We start from the raw sequence: 16,676 nt of genomic DNA on the forward strand, positions 1-16,676 counted from the left end.
CCACACCTGCCCTTTTAATTTCAACAAATATTTACTAAGTATCTTTTATGGGTAACGCATTGTGATTCGAGTATCAGGAACTCTTTAACCTTAATCTTACTTGAAGGGCAGATCTTTTCTGCCCAGAACTCACAGAGCCTGAGATCTCTATTTTTAAGGTAAGCTTTGTCCTGCCCCTAGACCTTGTCTTGAAGAACAGTATATTCCTGAGACGGGTTGCATAGATAAAAGGCTTTATCAGACCTCCTCTCTCCCTTTCAGGAGGAAAAATGGCTTTAGTGAGAACACAGAGGTTAAGGAGGCACACCTCAAGACTGGACCTAGGGTTGTGCATTTTGATTATATGCCAGTATCATGCAGTAGAGGCGGGGCTGGGACTTTAACTTGCGGGTAATAGATCAAGGATGTTTAATCTTCCTTCCCTTCTTAAGAAGTAGAAGCATATTTTTTCTCTTCTTGAATCTGACTTCTTCCAGCCCTTTTTGAAAACTGTCATTATACCAAGAAATGTATGGACCGTGACTTTAACCACTGCTGAAACTACTGTCTCCTTCACAACAAATCTCTCCAGGACTCCGTTCATGTCCCAGTCACTGAAAAGACACTGGAGACTAACTTTCTCCCACCCACACGAGTAACTGAAACCTTTTAAAAAACCAGAACAAAACAAACAAACAAAAAACTCAAATTTGTTTAAAAACTTAATTGTGTGGTGAAATAAAAATAGCTTCTTTTCACATTTCTGATATCAAAATCCAGGATGAATTTGTTGGAGCTAAACCTCTTTTGCTCAGTGACAACCCCATCTCCAACTCTTCAGTGTTACCTTGAGCATGGCTGGGTGAAGTCTGCAGGTTGGTAACCCAGCAAAGGGTATATCCCTTTGCTTTTGATTAGTGCAACTTTAGCAGACACCACATTGCTTATATGCATATTTAGGTTTCAATAATTTGGAAAATGTGAATATTGTAAATTTCTGTTCATCTGCCATTCTTACTCACTTAGCAATACTTCCTCACCTCTGATTTCTCCTGCTTCTCACATAGCTTATCATTGTTTTTTGTTTGTCTTTGATTAGTTAGATAGTGGCAGATGCCCCTCTTACCTGATACAGTTAGGACACTAATTAGTGAGGCCACAAAGAAACAGTAGATTAAAGCCTGTATAAGGTAATTATTTTAGTTTAAATACATATTTTTTGCTAAAATTTATGGACCAAAGTCATTTCTTGGAACTGATCTGCTGCTGGAATTTGAAATAACCTTGCATTAATAGTGTTCACCTGTGTTCGTCTCCTCAAAGTGGAGAGAGAAATTAAAGACACTAAAGGCATCTTTGAGACAGTCTGAACATAGACTACTTTGAGATTTTATAATTTTCCCCATATTTTTTAACAATTGTTTACATTCAAAGATTACACAGCAATGTGCTTAGCAACTTGACGAGATTGAGTGTTTGCATAGTATTCAGTTTAGTTTTTATACAAATAACTCTCCTTTTCCTCCTAATAAATCTACAATTTAAATAACATTTAATTCAATCATGTCATTAAAATACTAGGTTCATGTGCATGATCAAGATTTGGAGCAAAGAGATTTGACTATTGTAAGCAGAGGAAACTGCTCTAAGTCAAACCATGGATATGAGTACCAGTACTAATGTTTTATTGCTTTTTCTTAATTTTTATTTTTAAAAATCCTTTAAATGTCAATTATATCATATTTTAAAAACTGCATAAATGTAAATAGTCATAAAATGAACAAAAGAAAATAGCCATCATCCTGCTTAAAGAATCTCAGCACCCCATAACACATTTTGTATATCCTCCCCAACACTACCCTTCTTCCTCACCCTAAGTTATCTATATCCTAGCTGCTAATGCCACACATTCTTTTCCCCTGATTTTGAACTTGATATAAGCAAATGCTACAGTCAGAATATTTTTACAAAGGAAATTCAGAGGCACAGATTAATCTGGCAGGTGAGTTAAATCGTGGTTGAAGGTAAAGAAAGTTTCACAGAGAATATTTCCCAATCCAATATGCCCCAGTAAACATAAGGAATAAATGCAAAATAACTAGCACCAAGTTAGCATTTTTATGAGTAGTGGGGGGCTTTTTCATCCCAACCACAATATGTGTTAGAGTGCAGAGGAATGACCCTTATCCTACAGTGTTGGTCAGAGCTTAATAGCACTTGACAGGTCGTATCAAAATATCAAAAATGTTCAAACCTTTAATTCATTTATTCTACTTTTAGAAATTTACTTTAAAGAAATAATCATATATGTGTAAGTTATGAACAGGTGTCTTTAATATAATGTTATTTATAAAATAGAATAAAACAAATGATTAGATAAATCATGATATAACAAAAAAAGATGTGAACAAATACTTAAGGAAGGACATGGTGAACTATTGTGATACATTGTAAATTAATTTTTTTTAAAGCAGTTTATAAAACTGTGTGTAAGCACGCTAATAAATTGCGCTTTACTCTTCATGTTTGGCCAAAATCTGCAATTTGGCTTTGACCTCAGCCTTTGCATTTGGAAAGTGAAATAGCTGAATTTTGACTTCAGTATCATCTCTGGCATCCTGAATTTATATATGATCAAAATTCATGTGATAACCATGATTATATATTTTTAAACATGTTTATTGATTTGAGAGAGAAAGGAAGGGAGAGGGGGGAGGGAGAAAGAGAGAGAGAGACATTAATTGAGAGAGAAACATTGATTGGCTGTCTCCCATATGCGCCTCAACCAGCGATTGCAACTGCAACCTAGGCATGTGCCCTGACTGGGAATGGGACCCCCGACCTATTGTTACACAGGAGGACACTCCAACCAACTGAATCACACTGGCAAGAACACCACGATAGTTTCCCCAGGATGAATAATGTCCACCAAAGATGTCTCTGGAACCTGTGCATGTTACCTTATATGGCAAAGGAAAGTTCACAGCAGTGATTAAATTAAAGATTTTGAGATGAGAGATTATCCTATATAAACAATTTTCAGCCATTTTCATCTCATGGCACATACAAACTACAAAAATTCCATGCACAACAATAACCATATATTTTTGCTGATCTGATTCATTCACATAGGACGGCTAAAGTTGTGTTGACTGTTGTCATTTTTTTCTTTGACAATCCATTGCTTCTCAACCTTTTGGCTAAGATCATGTGTATTTGACAAACTAAGGGAAAAAGGTCAGTGCCCTTGACTAAATAGTCAGGCATTGCATGTTTTAAAAATTCTTACAGCACACTGGTTGAAAATCACTTTCCTAGATTATCAGGGTGGGCCTTAAATGCAACCGTAAGTGTACTCATTAGAGGGAAGCACAGGAGATTTGACTATACAGAACAGAAAAAAATGAGACCACTGAAGCTGCTGGTTTTGACCATGGTGGAAGGTGCTAGGAGCCAAGGAATACAGCTCTAAAAGCTGGAAAATATAAGGAAATGGATTCTTTCTTAGGGCCTCTGGAGGGAGCAGGCCCTGCCCATCCCTTTGATATTGGCCAATGAAACTGATTTCAGACCTCTGTACAGATTGATAGTTACAAAATAGTCAATGGGGATATAAAGTACAGCATAGGAAATATAGTCAATAATATTGTAATAACTATGTAGGTGGGTACTGGAAATATCAGGGAGGATGCTTTGTAAAGTATATAATTGTCTAACAACTATGCTGCATCCCTGAAATGAATGCAAAATAGTATTGAATGTAAACTGTAATTGAAAAAATAATTTTAAAAAAATTTAAGGGAATAAATGTGTGCTTTAAACCACCAAATTCGTAGTAATTTCTTACAGGAACCATGAGAACCAAATACACTAATCAATAAAACACAAGTTCAGAGACGTCAAAAAGTACAAGCTGTTCTTGATAACACACCAGTCATTCTGCATGTTGTTCAAATTTATTGTTAATATCTAAATATCCACATTCAGGTCAAGGAAAGACTTTGACCTGTACCTTGGAATAAGACTCCTCAGGTACTTGACATCCTGAAAATCTTCCAGTGTTAGTTGCTGTATAAATGGTTATTTATTCAGTTGTAAAAATTAAATACAATAGGGAGTGACATTTGTGAAAGCTATTCATTTTTAAAATAATTATTTTATTTGGATGATATCAAATTTTTTTTGCATTTTCTTTTCGTATTTGTTCCCACATTTTAAAGTTACACGTGCATACCCAGACCCATAACCACAATCCAAATTTATCTTCCAGGCAATGGCTTTACATTGCAGCTACTTTGGTACCTGAGCTAAATGGCACACTAAGTTGTATAGATGGGCTTGCATGTTTATTTCATGTGGACCATGCAAATTCTGCACTGCATCATAGACCCAACTTGTTTTTGTTATTTAGTCCATCCGGTTTTCACTCAATTAACAACCTAGTCCTTTAATTTGTATTTTAAGACTCTTAGTGTTTCCTTCATTCTGCTTCCTTTAGGTTTGTTCTTCTATTCTTTTTCTAACTTCTTGATATGTAGATCATTTGATATGCTGTCTTTCTTCTTTCATTTAAAGCTATAAATTTTCCTCTAATCAAGTCTTTAACATCATCTACAAGTTTGAATATAGTATTTTCATTTACACTCAATTCAAAACACTTTCTAAATTTTATTGTGATTTCTTCCTTCACTCATAAATTATTCTGATGTGTATTTTTAAATTTCTCTATTGGTAAACAATAAACAACCCCCAGATTATTGTAGCTTGCATAAATACAGCTACATTTGTATATGCTTACAAGTTTAGCTATAATTTTTCAGTGAGTAAACTTTTATTGTTATTAACTGTCCCTGTTCATCTCTGTTTTTTGCCTTAAAGTGTCTTTTGTCTAATAAATTATACTTACAGTGGCCTCTTTGGGTTGAGATTTGCTTAATATATCTTCTTCTATCTTCTTATTTTTGATCTCTATATGTATTTCATATGTGTCTTTAAATGGCACACAGTTGGGTTTTAATATTTATTCAGTCAGTTTAACAAATTTTGTCTTTTAACTGAATTATTTACTTTATTGACATCTAATATAATGTATTGATTGATATATTTATGTATAAAAAGTCTACCATATTCTTAAATATTTTATTTTTTACTGGTTCTATTTTTTCTCTCCTTTTTAAAATTAATTTTAGATTAATTAAGATTTTAATTTTAAAATTAAACAATTTTAATTTGCATGTTGTGTAAATAAATTTTAATTAATTTAAAACTTATTTTTTTATTTTCTCTATTAGCTTGGAAATGATATATTGCTTTAATTATTATTTTAATGGTTATTCTAGAAATTACATGAATATTTTCACTTAAAGAAATCTAAAATTAATTGCTACTTTTAGTTTTTCTGGGCTGATCCAAATACCTTAGAACCATTTCAACTCCATTTACACTCCTCCCAATATACATGTCATTATTGGTAGATATTTACTTAAATGTTAGTGCGTGTGTTAATATTACTGGATATTCTGCTTGCCACCCCAGATCCATTTCATCCCTTCACCTCGTGACCTGGGCTCTCTTGCTCTCCAGGTTTGGTTTGGTTCAACCAATAAGAAAGGGAGGGAGGTGCTGATAGGAGACTGGAGTGTAAGAGAGAGAAAGGCCAGGATACTTCTTTTCTTACTTCTTTCATATCTCAGTTGCATTTTGGCAGGGTTTTGACAGCTGCATCTTTCCTCGATGACTGCAGGCCCTGTTGAGCATTTCTCACTGCAGTGTTGGCTCCTATTACTCCGGTACTCACTGGACCCTTCAGGCTTTCAGGAGTGGCAACTGCTTCTCACCTAGGCAAGCTCTTGGTTCTTCAGTGCCTCTCCAGGCTTGCCCACACTTCTGTAAAAAGTTCCTTCATTAAATCATCTCAAAATTTTAGCCAAGCATGCCTTCTGTTTTCACTGTGACCTTGATGCTATTTTTTTAGAATTCCAGATGCATCATTTTGGAGAACAAGTTTTTTATAATTAGTTACGTATAATAATGTAGTAAGTATTAGTAAACCACTGTGCAAACTGAAGTACTTTGAAAATAAACTACATGTACACTTGTGTTCCTTCATTCCTTTGCTCTGCCCTCTCTCTCACACCCAAATGAGAGAATTATGAAAGCTGTGTTCATATTATCTTGATTGACTTCCATTGTTATTGCTACATATTCAAAAAGTGATAGGCAGATGCATGTGTGTGTATAAATTTTAGTAATTTCTAACTTTATAAAATGGATTTACTTTTTTTTATGTAAGTATTATATGATAGGAATCATTCATATTGTTCCATGTCACTGTGATTTTAGTTTGACTGCTATGTAATGCACCTTTGTGATAATAGTTTAATCATCTAGTCCTTTGATAATGAGATTTTAGGGCATTGCTATTGTAAATAGTGCTTCAATAAACATTTCTATATATATTTCTCTTAGCTCTATAACTGGAATCAAATGTGATAGTTGTTAAGGAATATGAATCTTAAACTTTGGGATATAATGACGAAGTGGTTGTATCAATTTACACGTCCATTTTCAAAGGAAAAGTGACCCTGCAGCATTTGATAGTGTTACGCTTTTTAATTTTTACTAATCAAAAAGATGCAAAACAGCATCTCATTGTAATCTTGATTTGTTCATCTTTGATCACTAGTTATATGGCATACCTCATCACATGTTTATTGATTAGTTTTGTTTTTTTAAATCCCTATTCACATGTTTTGCAGTTTTATTGGGTTATTTGTAAACTTTTAATTGTTTGTGATGTTTGAAATCTCTATATTCTAATCTTTAGTAGTATTATAATGTTTTCTCTCAGGTTTTAATCTATATATTTCACTTCACTTACAGAATTTTTTGAAATGGGCACAATGTTCTTAATTTTAATACTGTATATTTATTAATCTTTTATTTTTACAGTCAATACTTTGTGTGCCTTTTTAAAGAAAACTATCAACATCAAAGATCAAACATATTCTGTCAACTTTTCCTACAAAGAGCTTTGAAATTTTATTTTTCCTTTTGAAGCTCATTTAAAAATATTTATTTTTGTATATGGTATAAAGTTTAGTTTTGTGTTATAGAAGCTCATACTAGATCAGAAACCTGATTGTTAACTTTTTTGGAATTTGAGAGGCTTTTTGATCTCAGCAATGGGTGAAGTATTGCATCATAGGAAGTCAAATGCTACAAACCAGGGTAAACCAGGGCTCTTTAGTTTGTTTTTTACAGAGGTTGTTTATCACACACTACTGTGTACCAGTACTGTTTAATCTTCTCTATTGGTGAATAACCATTTTTCCAAGTTCCATTTATTGAACCATATTGCTTTTCTCCAATAATTTGACATGCAACCTTTGTCACAGAATAACATTTCATACAAGTATATGTTTCTTTATGAGTTCTCTACTTTATTCCTTCAGTCATTTTGCTCATCCAACAACCAATGTTACATTATCTTAATTACTAGATCCAGAGCTTTGTAAAAAGCCCTAACTTTAATAGAAAAAGACTATCTTCTCTGCTCTTTTTCTTTAGAGGCGTGCCTGCTCTTCTTGGCTTTATACACTCCATATGCATTTTGTAATCTTTTTTAAGTTTCTTGAAAAGCCTATTGAGATATTGATTGGAATTTGGAATGAGTTCATGTCTTTATTTTATAAACATTGATATCCATGAAATGAGATTTTTTCCCAATGTATTTAGAAAATCTTTAATATCTGTTAATAAAGATCAAAAATTCAAACCCTGGCTGGTGTGGCTCAGTGGATTGAGCGTCGGCCTGCGAACCAAGTGTCACTGGTTCAATTTCCCAGTCAGGGCACATGACTAGGTTGCACATCAGGTCCCCAGCTGGGGGTGCAAGTGAAAGGCAACCACACAGTGATGTTTCTCTCCCTCTCTCCTTTCCCCTCTCTCTAAAAATAAATAAATAAACAAACAAACAAACAAACAAAAAGACATACATTTTGTCTCTTGTTTCTTCTGACTTTTGTCCATGTTGTATGTTCTTCTGACTGCTAGATGTTATATGCTAGGTTTGAATTTAAAAAAAAAATTTAAATATGTTTTATTGATTTTGCTGTTACAGTTGTCCCAATTTCCCTTCCCTCTGCTCCCCTCCACCCAGTGGCCCCCCTCCCTCCAGTTGTCCTTCCCCTTTTAGTCCATGTCCATTGGTTCTACATATATAGTTCTTCTCAACCTCTTCCTGTCTATTCCATTCCCTCCTACTATGCTTCTTAATTCCTATACCATCTCCCTCCCTTTCCCCCTTCCCCCCTCCCAACTGACCTTCCCCCAATATGCTCCCCATATCTATAGCTCTTTTTCCACTCTCATTGCCTATTTAGTTTGCCTTTGTTTCAATTCCCTAGCTTCTGTTGTTGGTTCTTGTGACGCAGTTTTCATTTTAAATGTTCATAGTTTTGATCCTCCTTCTTCTAAACCAGTCCCTATAACATCTCATATAATAGTGTTTTGGATCTAATGAACTCCTTCAGTTTTATTTTGTCCTGGAAGCACTTTCTCTGCCCTCCTATTCTGAATGACAGTTTTGATGGATAAAGTATTTGTGGCTGTAGGTTTTTGATTTTCATTACTTTGAATTATTCTTGCCAGTCCCTTCTTGCCTGCAGGGTCTCCCTTGAGAAATCAGCTGATAGTCTAATTGGGACCCCTTTATACATGATTTTTTTTCTTCTCTCTTGGTGCTTTTAAGATTCTCTCTTTATCTTTAATTTTTGACATTTTGATTATAATGTGTCAGTGTGGTTCTCCCTGGGTCCCGTTTATCTGGAACTCTCTGTGCTTCCTGGACCTATAAGTCTATTTCCTTCCCCAAGTCAGGGAAGTTCTGCTTCATTATTTTTTCACATAACTTTTCAATTTCTCGTTCTTCTTCTTCACCCTATGGCAATCCTATAATCTGAATGTTCGGTCTCTTATAGCTGTCCCAGAGGTTTCTGAGCCTCTCCTTACTTTCCTTACTTTTTATTTCCTCTTTCTGCACTGGTTGACTGTTCCTTCCGTATGTTCCAGTTTGTTGATTTGATTTCTGGATTTTATTTCCTCACCACTTGTCTCATATGTGTTTTCACTTGTTTCAATATGAGTGGCTTTCATTTGTTCCCTGTCTTGTTCCAAATCTTTCCTTAAGTCTCTAAGCCACCTATAACTATAGCTGTGAACTGAGTCTCTGAAAGATTTTCTATTTGTTTGTCTGTCAGGTTCCTCATCTGCTGCCTGGTGAGCTGCATCACCAGGATTTCAATCATTGTCTGCTTCATTTTGACAGATTTGTGTTTTGCTTTGCTTCCTGGACAGGCTATAGGGGGCGGGGCCCCATGCACTCATCACTACCCAGCGACCAGCGGTGGTCCTCAACCTTTTTTGCTGCGCTGTGGTGCTTTGTGTGGGGGAGGGGGTCCAAGATGGATTCCTGCCATTATTCTCCACTGTGAGATGGGGATCGGTCCCCCTACCCTCTGGACCTCTCTGTCCTAGGCATTGGGGGGGCTGCATTTCTCAGCCTTGGGGTTGTGAGCTGCCAGGACTCGACTGCAGCTGGGATTGCTTTCCCCGCCGCTATCCCCGCTGCTACCACAAACTGTGCCGCCCAACCTTTCTGTTCTGGTTCCAGTTTCACCCCTCCTACCCATCCAGACAAGCACTGCTGGTTTATAACTTCATACGCTGGGCTTCCATGTAGTTTTATTTTCTGGAATTTCTGGTTATCTTTTGTTTTGAGGTAGTTGTATTCCTTTCTAGTTGTAGAGGGAGGCAGAGCATGTCTGTCTAAGCCTCCACCTTGGCCAGAAGTCTCCTAAAATATTTTTTGTAGAAATTATTGGAGGCCTATAATAGTGTTATGTTATTCCAAAGAGTATGTGTATTTGCTGTTGCTAGGCTCCTGGTTTCTCCAGGTCCTCCAGAACAATTATGGACTATAGTATTCTGGGATCAAAGTGAGACGCTTTCATCAAGACTTCCCTTCCCTTCTCTGCACGCTCTGCACTAATGACCATGGAATTGTCAAATGTGCAGCAGAACCTCTCAGATGTTCATGTATATGCAATCAGAAATTGCCATGAAAATATAGGTTGCCCAAACGTTGGGCTTCCTTCCCAGGACTTCCATCTGGCCTCACTACCTGGTTAGTAATTTTATGCCTTGAAGAGATTTGTTTAAATAAATATATTTTTTCCAGATATTCTAGTTGTTATTCCATGGAAGGTTCAGTCCAAGTTGTTTGTTTTGCCATTTCCAAATCAAAGATTGAAGAAATATAATCAATTTTCTTAATGAAATTTTCTTGGTTGAAAATTGAGGTTCAATGATAATTTTATGCTGGCAGCTTATTTTTCCAGCCAGTCATTTAGAAGTGCTCTTTTCTTTCCGTTTTCTTTTGTGTGTGTGTGTGTGTGTGTGTGTGTGTGTGTGTGATATTCTCATTTATACTATGATGTGTCTAAAGGCAAATTTTATTATATATTTTTGAGATTCACTTTGACAATAAATCTGAGTTTTATGAACTCATTAGTTTTGGAGATTTCTGATTCTTATTCTGACCTCTGAATTCTTAAATGTCTGTTTTATAATTCCCACATCTAGACTTCTCTGTGCTGCATAATAGAGGATTTCCTCAAATTAGTACTCTATTTACTCTCAATTCAGCTATTTTTAATCTGCTGTTTAGAACATCCATTGAGTTTTTAATTTCAATGACTTTTTTAAAGAGCTTTATTTGATTTTTAAAATTATCATGTTCTTTTTGGTATTGTGTTGATATTTAAGTAAGATTAATAGTCCCAAATTATGTTTATTTAACTAAAGAATTCAACAGAACCACAGATGTATTATATCTTTATGCGTAAGTGCTGAAAAAGAAAGCTTCAAGTTCTCCTGGACTAAGCACGAAACCTCAAAATAATATGTCAATCCAAACAGCATTACTTGTATAAAACACACAGAAGTTCATTGAGGTTGCATTTCACAATACACAGCAGCCGTCTCCAAAATTAGAATGTTTTAAAAGGCTCATTTGTGTCAACAATACTTCCAAGAATGTGTTATGACATAGAGCAGAATTATTCATTTTTATAAAAATCTCCTGCAAAGGAAAATCATATTGAGATGTTTTTGTGGATGTTCTCATTTCACTACTTTATGAGATTTAAATTTAGACATGAAATTATATCTTTTGCTTTGTACTGCAAGGGGAAGAAGGAACATTTTATTATTATCTTTCTGATATTTCTTTCATTAGCATTTGGGAAGGACTAGAGTTTGAAGTATGTAATGGAACACAAAGAGTATATGCCTGTGTTTATGAAATCTCAACAAAGGAAAAAAATTTGACATAACCTAAGATAAGGAGCTATGACCATGCTGTTGCCTCCCCAGCCAGTGACTCAGAAGGCATCTTTTTCTATTATACTCTTCAGTGAGTGTAAGCCATTTCATATGTGGAATCTCAGTTACTACTTCTTCATGAAACCTAGACTGCTCTCCTTCCTTGGCTGTTAAATACTTTGGCTATCAACGCTGCAATTCTCAAGGGCAAGGACAGTTTGTTTACTTCTCAGTTTTTAGTTTTCTCTTTGTTCTTTTGGCTTCTAGAGATTTCTCTTGCTTTCTTACTGGGCCAAGTATGCATTTTGTAGCTACTTATTATATTTTTATCTTGTATTTTCAGTTGTGCTTTAGAAGGAGGATTTCCCCATAATCTAGCTTGCTATAATGAGTGAAATGGAAATATTTTTCTTAAAAGAGCAAGTCACATTTTTTTCAAAATCTAGTTGGTTCACAAGACTGCTAGATCTTTATGGTTTGTTCATTTTTAGTTTGCACATATTTTTGAAAAGCTTTTTCTTATAAATGGCAATCAGTATCAGAAAATGTTCTTACTCTTTTAGAGTATTTTGAATTAATTATTACTTACATGCGTAGAGGTGTATGTGTACAGAAATATCTTTCTTGCATTGGGGTCATTCTCTTTCAGCTTTTTGCTTTTAGAGACAGTTTTAGACAATTTATGTTAAAGTTACTAGATCATATCAATTTGTTAGTGCTCTAATATTGTCTCATACTTATGCAGAGTCCCAGGTAGAACCTAAATTCAAGCTAAAATCCAATAGTATTCAGATGTTTTTGAATGTATCTGGAGAACTGATCATATTTGGCCTAGCAGGAGTATTTTTAAATGAGAGACTAAGATATACCTGGGAATAATTTTCTAAGTAAAGATATAACAGATAAGTAAGCTTGTATATATAATAACATTTTTGTTGTCAGTGATGAAGTTTCAATCTGACTATAACTTGCCATTTACTGTTGACATTTGCTTCTGATTCATCACTCCCTCACCAAAACATTGTAATGTCTCTCAATGTAATGATAGAGACAGTAGGCTGAAATAGATTAATGGAAAAGTCATCAATTAATAAAATGTCATTTTTCCATATGCATGGAGATATTCTAGGAGTACTTGATTTTATCTCTGCTACCCACACGATATAGAGAAATGTAAAAGGAAAGTGAGATATACGAGGTCTGTCTGGAAAAAGTTGAACCATTGTTAATACAATGAGAAGTTTGTGCGATATCGATATAACCTGACAGCCAAAGAGAGTGGACTGGAATGCGCATGTGTGAACAATGATGACTTCACTGTACTAGTCAGTGGGGGTGGTAGACGCTGCTGAGTGAGCATGTGTACTGTGTGGCCATTGCATTCAAAATGACTGAGCAAGTAGAGCAACAAATCTGCATCAAATTTTGCATTGAGGTTGAACATTCCTCCATGGAAACTACTTACATGATTCAGAAGGCCACAGCTCTGGGCAACTGGGGATTACCAGCTTCATCACAACAATGCACCGGCTCATGCATCATGTCTTGTGCAGAGTTTTTGGCAAAACATCAAATCACCCAGGTGACTAAGCCTCCTACAGCCCAGATTTGGCACCCTGCGACTTCTGGCTTTTCCCAAAACTAAAATTACCTTTGCAAGAAAAGAGATTTCAGACCATCGATGAGATTCAGGAAAATACAATGGGGCAGCTGATGGTGATTGTGAGGTCCCAAGGTGCCTGCTTTGAAGGAGACTGAGGACCATTGTCCTATGTACAATTTTTCTTGTATTGTCTTTAATAAATGTCTCTATTTTTCATATTACATGGCTGGATACCTTCTGGACAGACCTTGCATTCCCCCCACAGTGGTTTAGAAGCATCAATGAATGAAGAAAATGCATCAAATACATTATCACTGGCATTTTGGGACTCCATTATGTCAGCTTGGCAGCAGAGATAGAGTACCCACAGCAATGCTGAGGAGACAGGATAGCCAGAGAGACAAGCTAGCATTTAGGCAATAGAAGGACCACCAAAAAAGAGATTGTGATCTTGGCTCTAGTATCAGCTTTCTTTTGTCGCAAATGACAACAGTGAGGTGTTCTCAGATGACTATGGACAGCAAAAGCCCTGGTAAGAACCCTCACTAAGAAGAATGGTCAAACAAGGAGAAGCAGATGTCATGCAATGCAGGGCCTGGAGAGGGAAAGAATGAAAAGAAATTGATTAAGGGATAGGAAGTTTTATTTTGGAATGATGGAAATATTTTGGAACTTGATACAGTGGTGGCTACACCATATTGTGAATGAATTAAATGCCACTGAACTCTTTACTTTAATGTGATTAATTTTATGTTATGCAAATTTTACCTCAATAAACTACTCAAAAATATAAAGCAGAAGCAAATAGAAACTTCTCCCATCCATCTACAACAACCCAAGGACTACCCAAAATAACAAATGATTTTAATAAGGGCTGTGGGCTTTGCAACATCACGGATTCTAAAAGCCTAAGAACCATAGTTTTTATTACTTTCTATCTGATCCAGGAATGGTTACCCTGGGGAAATGTGAGTTTCATGCCATTTAAAATATTTTGCTCCCGTATCCTATTGTTTCAGTCTCAATTCTTAGATATTGTGACAACACAAATAATGATTAGCATGTATTGGATAACACTTCAAGAATATTCTAAAAGGGTAACTTCTGTATATTTTTCTTGTTGTTTCTAATCATTTTCTGAAAGATGAAGGGCAATTTCTCTCATATTTCTCCTCTTTCAAAGAATAAAATTGGGGTAGGTATTAATTAATACAAAATCTTTTGCAAGTCATCCTAATTAGTTTTGGAAAGGGTTTGTACATCCTGATAATCAGGAATTTCTTTCTTTCTGAAGTCAGACTATTATAGTTCTAAGCAAGGAGAATCAATTTAGAATGTGAGATTCAAACATTTTAAAAACAAGTGGTGTGTGAACATAGGAAATGGTTTCCTTCAGGTGATAGTATCACAGTTTGTCCTGGACCCAGATTTCAAAGCCTCTTCTCTAAACTATTGGAAAGTGGTTTTCCCAGGATATAACTGCTCTAGACAAAAAAGAAATAGCACATTTATTTCCCTCATGTTCCTGTGTCAAACTGATTTCTTAAATAAGTGGGTCATGAATTCCATACATGCATACAGACTGGGGCAAAAGTAGGTTTACAGTTGTTGGAATGGAAAATAATATAAATAATACAAGAATAAGCTCTATGTTTCACTTACAACTATAAACTTACTTTTGCCCCACATTGTATGATCTCATTACATTATCTGTAGACAATACAAAATTGTTTGTTTCTTTTAGAAAATGGACTTTAATAGTTCAAAGTCCCAGAAGGGCTTTGGAAAGTTCATTGTGCATGAACTAGTTGATTTTCCATGTGAATGTTGTTTTACTTCAAGCATGAAGTTAGGTTTCCATTTAATCCTCACACTGCAAAATTTCAAAAACATGCAGTTAATGCAAAAAATAATTTCTTTGGTTTTTAAACTACACCCATGTACAGAGATTCTACTCTGTTCCATAGAATTAAATTATTCATTCCTCACTATTTAACCCAAGGTGAACATTCTATTGACAATTGACATTATGTTAACTGTTCTTATTTCAACTATCATTTTAGTGAAGGTTGATCCTATAAAAATGTGTTTTGTATGCCCACACATCTGAGTTGTCATTGATACATGCAGGGGCAAATCCTTTTACCTCAGTACAAATGTATAAAGTAGGAAATTTATAAAATAGAGTAAATAAAATCATTCATTGTAAATATAGGGCTAGAGATGGAAAAACCTTGGTACCTCGGAGTTTCTTTTAGGCCTCTGGCTTAGGAAAGGCATTTTGCTTAGTAAATCCACACTAAATCCTGTTGCATTCTGGATTCATACCACTGAAGTACCCAATAGCTGGTAAATCATGTCATCTGCCTGGAATTCTACACTGCAGCATTATTCAAAATCAAACTTTCAAAGAATTACATTAACCAAAACAAAAACAACAAATCACAGTTATTTATAGTTACAGTGAACCTGATTATTCTGCTCTAAGTGCATTATGAATCTAGCTTGAAAGTATGACTAGTTTTCCCATTATAATGATGAGAAAACTAAGGTTTGCTGAGATTAATAATATTCTTAGAGTCCTAATGTCTTTCTAAATCACCATTCCAAATCATTAGTCCCTATGTCTTTTGACTTGCCACCTCCTACATAAATGTGTTAATTTTATCTCGATATCTTGCTTAATCTAGCTCCTATATATACCCTTACTTATCCTTCTAGCAACTTGTAAATTGAAAAAATATAGGCTGTTTCACTCAGCTTTTTTTTTTACCAAATGCAGTTTAGAAATTAGCACCTTTCATATAAAAGAATCATCCATAATTATATTTAAGTTTTATACATTTGTAAATGGTTTATTGCCTCCAGATTTTCTCAGTGATGGTTCAATTTAAGTTAGCATGGATAAAATATTCATATTATGATTAAGAACCAAGATTCCCAGCCTGTAGCCCTGGTCCAAAGGATTTTCAGAAAGTCTTTAGCACCATAGTTGCATTCATGAAATGGTGGTCAATCTACTTAATAAAACAAGAGACTTGGTGTTGCTCTTTGGTTAATATGCAAGGGTACTTCCCATGAAACTTTATGTTTATTTGCCTTAAGAGGCAAGGAGACCATAACCATGTCACTTGGCCAGTATTCTTAATTTGTGGCAGCTTTGCTTTGTCAGTTTTTGTTATCTTAGTTTGAGGTTAATTTTTTCTGTGATCACATTGTCATCCTGCCAACTTTGTTCTCATATTCCAAATAACTAAATATACAGAGGCTTCAGTGACTAAAATATATATTACATTACCTCTTTTTATCTCCTAACAAAAGGGAGAGAGGATCTCTGCATAGCTCTCATAATTCATTTTAAATGTAGGAAACCCAGAAAAATATATATGGGTCTTTCTTTCAAACAAATAAGCTTTAAATAGGTTACCCTTGCCTTTCCACATTTGGAATCATATTCTCTACATCTCTGTTTACCATGAACTGGGCTGGTATTCTTCTACTAGATAGAAAACTATTTATTACTCCTTGTAGTAGAGAGATTTCTCTACTTGTCCACCAAAACCCATTATCCTCACCTTTCATAAAAATAGAATTGAGGCTGGCACATGTCTATACAACACAAATCCAGAAGTCATATGTGCAACTTCTTGGTCCAGGAATTCAGACAGCAAAGATACCTCCTTCGTGTTCTCTTTCCCTTTTCCACTAG

General features: G+C 35.1%; 1 long non-coding RNA gene across 1 annotated transcript; it reads left to right on the top strand.

The window, feature by feature from the left end:
• The first annotated feature begins 94 nt into the window (after positions 1-94).
• LOC150013164 (uncharacterized) lies at positions 95-5,888 on the top strand. Its single transcript, XR_016510802.1, has 3 exons — positions 95-158; positions 760-854; positions 5,687-5,888. It is a non-coding gene; the product is annotated as an uncharacterized LOC150013164 (long non-coding RNA).
• The last annotated feature ends 10,788 nt before the right edge of the window (positions 5,889-16,676 follow it).

The sequence above is a fragment of the Furipterus horrens genome, unplaced genomic scaffold (genome assembly GCF_987537825.1).
Source record: "Furipterus horrens unplaced genomic scaffold, mFurHor1.1.pri manual_scaffold_4, whole genome shotgun sequence".
In the NCBI taxonomy this organism is placed as follows: Eukaryota; Metazoa; Chordata; class Mammalia; order Chiroptera; family Furipteridae; genus Furipterus; species Furipterus horrens.